Source organism: Oncorhynchus tshawytscha, linkage group LG02, assembly GCF_018296145.1.
Source record: "Oncorhynchus tshawytscha isolate Ot180627B linkage group LG02, Otsh_v2.0, whole genome shotgun sequence".
Taxonomy (NCBI): Eukaryota; Metazoa; Chordata; class Actinopteri; order Salmoniformes; family Salmonidae; genus Oncorhynchus; species Oncorhynchus tshawytscha.
In genome coordinates, this window is record NC_056430.1 from 18,509,712 (window position 1) to 18,515,711 (window position 6,000).

At 43.2% G+C, this 6,000-nt stretch overlaps 1 pseudogene; it reads left to right on the plus strand.

Moving 5' to 3' along the window:
- LOC112220290 overlaps positions 1–5,617 on the plus strand; it is a 47,680-nt pseudogene extending 42,063 nt beyond the window's left edge.
- The last annotated feature ends 383 nt before the right edge of the window (positions 5,618–6,000 follow it).

A 6,000-nucleotide genomic window follows, 5' to 3' on the forward strand; every position in this document is an offset into this window, starting at 1 on the left:
ATAAAATCGCCACTGGACTATTTACATTGCCCCCCTCCCTTTTGTAGACTGCTGCTACTCGTCTATTATCTATGCATAGTCACTTCACCCCTACCTGTACCCCCGCACACTGACTCGGTACCGGTACCCCCTGTATATGGCCTCGTTATTATTATTATTATTGTGTTAGGTATAATTTTTTACTTTAGTCTATTTGGAAAATATTTACTTAACTCTTCTTGAACTGCACTGTTGGTTAAGGGCTTGTAAGTAAGCATTTCACGGTAAAAACAAGTTGTTGTATTCGGTGCATGTGACAAAGTTTGATTTGATGTTGAGATGTATCTGTTACTTGAACTATGTGAAGCATTTATTTGGGCTGCAATTTGGTAACTCTAAAGGCTGGTAACTCTAATGAACTTATCCTTTTCAGCAGAGGTAACTCTGGGTCTTCCTTTCCTGTGGAGGTCATGAGAGCCAGTTTCATCACAGCATTTGATGGTTTTTGACATTTGACAGTTCTTGACATTTTCCGTATTAACCAACTTTCATGCCTTTAAAGTAATAATGGGCTGTCATTTCTCTTTGCTTATTTGAGCTGTTCTCGCCATAATATGGACTTGGTCTATTAACAAATAGGTCTATCTTCTGTATACCACCCCTACCTTGTCACAACACAACTGATTGGCTCAAATGCATTAAGAAGGAAAGAAATTCCACAAATTAAGGCAAGGCACACCTCTTCATTCAAATGCATGCCAGGTGGCTACCTCGTGAAGCTGGTTGAGAGAATGCCAAGAGTGCAAAGCTGTCATCAATGCAAAGGGTGGCTACTTTGAAAAATCTCAAATATAAAATATATTTTGATTAGTTTAACACTTTTTTGGTTACTACATGATTCCATGTGTTCATTCATAGTTTTGGTGTTTTCACCATTATTCTACAATGTAGAAAATAGTTTTAAAAAATAAAGAAAAACCCTTGAATGAGTAGGCGTGTCCAAAATTTGATTGGTACTGTATAATATGTTTTAAAATGTGCAGCAGTGGCAAGAATTTACACTGTGGTGCCCAGTGGGAGGTTAGTTTGGAAATGTTAAATTGCTCTTGAGTAATTCCTAGAAATGTGTCTCTTGTTAAATTCGGAAGCTAGCTAATTGGAGGGCTTCGGCTGCATTGACAATTATTTTCATGAAATGTTGGAAATGGAATACAGGTGAGCTTTATTTTCTCCTTACAGATTTTTGGTTGTACTACTTTCCAGAATGCAGCTAGTGTGACACAGTCACTCTCTGGAAGGCTATGTTCTGTAACTACACTACAGACATGTCTCTGTCAGGAGCTTGTCCTGTCCTGGGCCTTCTCTGTGAGGTAGTAGATAGATATTGTATCTAGTCTGTCTGATTTCAGCCCTCCCCACCACAGAGACAGCAGATCCTCTCTGTGTCCCGCTGGGCTAAACAAAGCCAAGACTGTCTCACAGCTAACAGGGATAAGTACTTCAGATTTCCTCTCTGCATGACGTCCAGCTTTTGTGTACTTACACAGGAAGCCCGACACACAGAGGGAGAGAGAAACACTGACGGTGCTGTTGCATCAATGGTATACTAATAATGTATGAGGGAAGTTCCTCTCCTTGAGTCCTCATTTTGAATAGGACTTAGGTAAACAACAAACTCTACAACTAGCTTCTACCAACTCTCTTCATGTTGCACATCAACTAATTGACTCTCTATACAGTAAGGAAGCACTCTGACATACTTCCTAAGATTACAATCCCTACTATGAATGTGATGACTGTCCTGTGAGAGGGTTGTTGTGAGATCCACTGACTGTCAACTGTCCCGTGAGAGGGGTGTTGTGAGATCAGTGGGGAGGTAAAGGTGGGCAGCATAGCAGGGTACCAACACATGGCTGGAGAGAAGTGACTGACTGTGTAACCCACCTGATAAGACTCCAAACACCTCGTTATACAGCATAATGCCTCTGACACAGGTCTTCAGTGTTACTCACACTCTCCTTCACACACTCCATCAAACTCAGGAAGTCAGGAAATCCAAGCCTGAGGAGAATGAGTAGGGACATGTGTTGAATGTTTTATGACGTCATTGAACATGAGGCTGATGAAAGAAATGCATGTCTGTAATTGCCTCAGTCTAGCTGTCCTTCTCCCTACCACCCTGTTCCCGTCCTCATCCAAGAAGTTTTGTGTCTGACAGATGGAAGAATGTTTTTCTTTACAGAAGTTTTCCAACCTTAAAAAGCCGTCCCTCCTCAGTTAATAAGGGCAACCCACAACAGTGGTTTATTAATGACTGAACTGTGTACAACATTATTCCCTTTCTCCAAAAGCAGCCTTTGTATTCACCGCAAGCCGGGCTTTTCCCACCGCAGCACAGAGTGAGGGAGAAAGAGAGGGAGGCGAGAAAACAAGCACAGAGCCTCCAATGTTAACTCAATAATGACTTCCCACAGGGGAAAAAGATCACAGGAGGAGGGGGGTAGAAGAGCGGGGTGCTGCTTTGAAGTGGCAGTGCTATAGGAGGCTCTCCAGCCAGAACCAGTCAGCCAGCCTGCTCTACTTCAGGAAGGGCTTTTGTAGACCCATCGTCTACAGTCTCCATGTGGGGTCTGACTCTCTGCACACACTGGTGGGGGTGTTATTATGGGTCATATGTATGCCTAACCATCCGCTACTCACTGTCAGAGTAATTGTTCTCCTTCAATTCCTTGTTTTTTTTGTAGGACTTGAGTCATGGGTCAGTCATGTTTTCTTTGTACTTTCTTTCTCCATACTCTTACTCTCATTTCCTGAATGGACATTTTATGTTTAATTTGATATAGCACCACCACTAGCTATAAGATCTGTTTAACACAGTCTCTTCCGAGGTCCTACATGAGTACACATCCCTCCATGTTTGCTGTGTAAATGGTTTCCTCCCCGGAGTGGGAGATCATTAAGCTTTTGCGGTTATAAGGAGCTGTCTTGGCTCTCAGCGGTGGGTTAATTGGGCTGAGGAGGGCAGCAGGGGCCTCAGTGTGGCTGAGGAGAACTGCAGGCTCGTCCTTTATCTCGCCCTGAATGGAGCGGGAGGCTGGCCCGCTGGACATCGACCTGCAGAAGGCCGACCCGCAGAAGGTCAGCTATTAATCACTACGGCTGCACTGTGGAAAAATAGCTGCCACTTGAGTTTTGCCAACATCCTGCGCTGGTTTAGCTTCATGAATAATGTATAAGGCCCGGGACTCCCAATTCCCCAGTGGCTTTACATTATGGGTGTTTGAGGAGACCTTTTATTTGGGATAAAACTACTCTTTTATAGAAATCCAATGTAATGTGGCAGCGATCCTTGGGATAGAATATGCATGATATCAACATGCTTCAATGTGCTAGTTGATGAGTCCATTCTCTCTACATTTGCATCTATCTATTCAAAGGAGTCTGAATTTGACTTTTTTGACCCAACATTTATTGACACAGTAAATGCTGGTTGTGTGCCTGGTGTCTATTTGACTATTCTCAAGATTACTTGACACGTTTACTCTATCCAACCCTTGAATTTATTCTTGCCGTGTTCTATAGCTTGTTGGTCTCCTTTTTCTTCTGCAGTCGGAAGGTTGACTTTGGTACAGAATGTGAATATAGATGGCAAAAAAACATTTAGAATATAAATGTTTTATTGTATTATTATTAGAAGTACCTCTTAATATACAGGTAACTGCTAAAATAATTCTAACACAGGGATACAAAGTATATTGAAAGCAGGTGCTTCCATACAGGTGTGGTTCCTGATTTAATTAAGCAATTAACATCCCATAATTCTTAGGGCAGGGCATTATTTTGGACACTTATGGGAGATTCTGGAGTGGCGCCTGAGAGTGTTTTCCATCAACAAAACACCAAATTATGTCATTTCTTGTGGAAGAATTGTGCTGCATCCCTTCATTAGAGTTCCAGACAATTGAAAAATCTATGCCATGGTGCATTGAAGCTGTTATGGCTTGTGGTGGTCCAACACCCTATTAAGACACTGTGTTGGTGTTTCCTTTATTTTGGCAGTTCCCTGTATATAATATAGATGCTAATGGGAGTCTCTCCTCATGACAAGCAGAATTATTTACAGAATACCACCATCGTCACTAAAAACAATCCCTACTGACCATTGAGATATTAAAAATGTCTCTGATGTACCAGAATGGGAATAACTGAAACACAAGAACAAGATGTCTTCATCACTTTTTCTGGTGTCTGGAAAAATAAACATTCTGCTCCTATCTAGAGGAAAAATCCACTGTCGGAATACAGAATGGGTTTTGACAGATTCTTCAGAATGCCTTACTCTTATCCCTCCAGAAGCCAGAGTGCAGTAGCTCCATGCAGTACCAGCAGCAGCAGCTTTTTGTATTGTGTCAGTCTGTCTGTGTGGGGGTGGGGAGAAGGAGATGGCAGTGCTGGATGGAGTCCTGTAAACTCTGTAATCCTCCTCGCTCTCTTATCACCTCCCGCAGGGAGAGCTTCAGGCAGAGACTCAGGGGGCAGAACCTGCATATCAGACACACTCGTCTTCCTACATGATTATTAAACATTACTTCAATATTTCATTGAGCTCAGGCCTCCGTGAATTGCTGTCTACTTAGCATTCAGATGAGGCTGGGATTTGGGTAATGGATATTAGATTTGTAGATTGAGATCTCGTTGCTGTATTTTTTGTAGGAAATGCAGTCAGACATACAGCATTAGTCATAATACCCACAACTCAGTGTTGGAAAAGCAGCTCTTCAAATGGTTTCAGTTGGGGTTTTGGGATTTCTAAATATTTTAATAAGACAAACTGATCCATCTTTGATGTACTTGCCTGACTGTCTCATCCCATCCTCTCTCTCTTTGTCAGGTCCAGGAAGGTGACCCCTCTGGCTGATCCCCTACAGAAAGTGTCCCTAAGGAAAATTGACCTGGAGCTGGAGTTGGAGGTTCTGGAAACTGTGGTGTTGGAAGAGGAGAAAGGCTCCAGTAGAACTCCCCAGTCACACAGCAGAGAGGAGTCTGACAGAACCCAAGAGCGTGACTGTGCTGACAGAGGGGGGAAGAGGAGGAGAGTGTGCCGAGGCCAGCCTCCTCCAGCTTGCCTACCCCTTACTCTCCCAGGAGTCCTGTGCTGCTCTCGTGTCAGCCGAGAGGAAGACCAGTGCCCTCCCCGCTGCTGAGGACAGCCCGAGCCAGCTGATCCAGGAGCTGGGAGAGAGGGCAAGAGGGGCTGTGGATCTCTGCACAGCCTGTGGGCACAGGCATTCCAGGAGAAGAACACAGGGAGAGGCGGAGAGAGACTGTTCACAGCCTGATACAGTCACAGTCAATACTGCTACTTCCACAGCTACTAACCGCACAGGGACATTCCTAGAGCAGTGTCCTTGCAGAAACCCTCTGCTGATCGTCAAACCAGATACTGGTGATGATCTTGATGAGGATGATATTGATGATGATCATTAGATGGGCGTCGTGGAGAATATGCCGTAATTACCTCTATGTACTGTACATGAATGACAGCTTGTTTGCATTCAATCAATGATGATGACTTCTCTAAAGCTGGGACCGAGAGACTGAAGAACAGCTTCTATCTCAAGGCCATCAAACTGCTAAACAGCAATCATTAACACAGAGAGGCTGCTGCCTACATGGAGACCCAATCACTGGTAACTTTAACAAATGGATCACTTTAAACAATGACACTTTAATAATGTTTACATATCTTACTTTACTTATATCATATGCCACTTGGCCATCGTTCCCCCATATATTTATATGTACATATCCTCATTCACCCCTTTTTAGATTTGTGTGTATTAGGCAGTTTTTGGGGAATTGTTTGATTACTTGTTAGATATTACTGCACTGTCGGAACCAGAAGCACAAACATTTCACTACACTCGCATGAACATCTGCTAACCATGTGTATGTGACCATTAACATCTGCTAACCATGTGTATGTGACTAATAACATCTGCTAACCATGTGTATGTGACA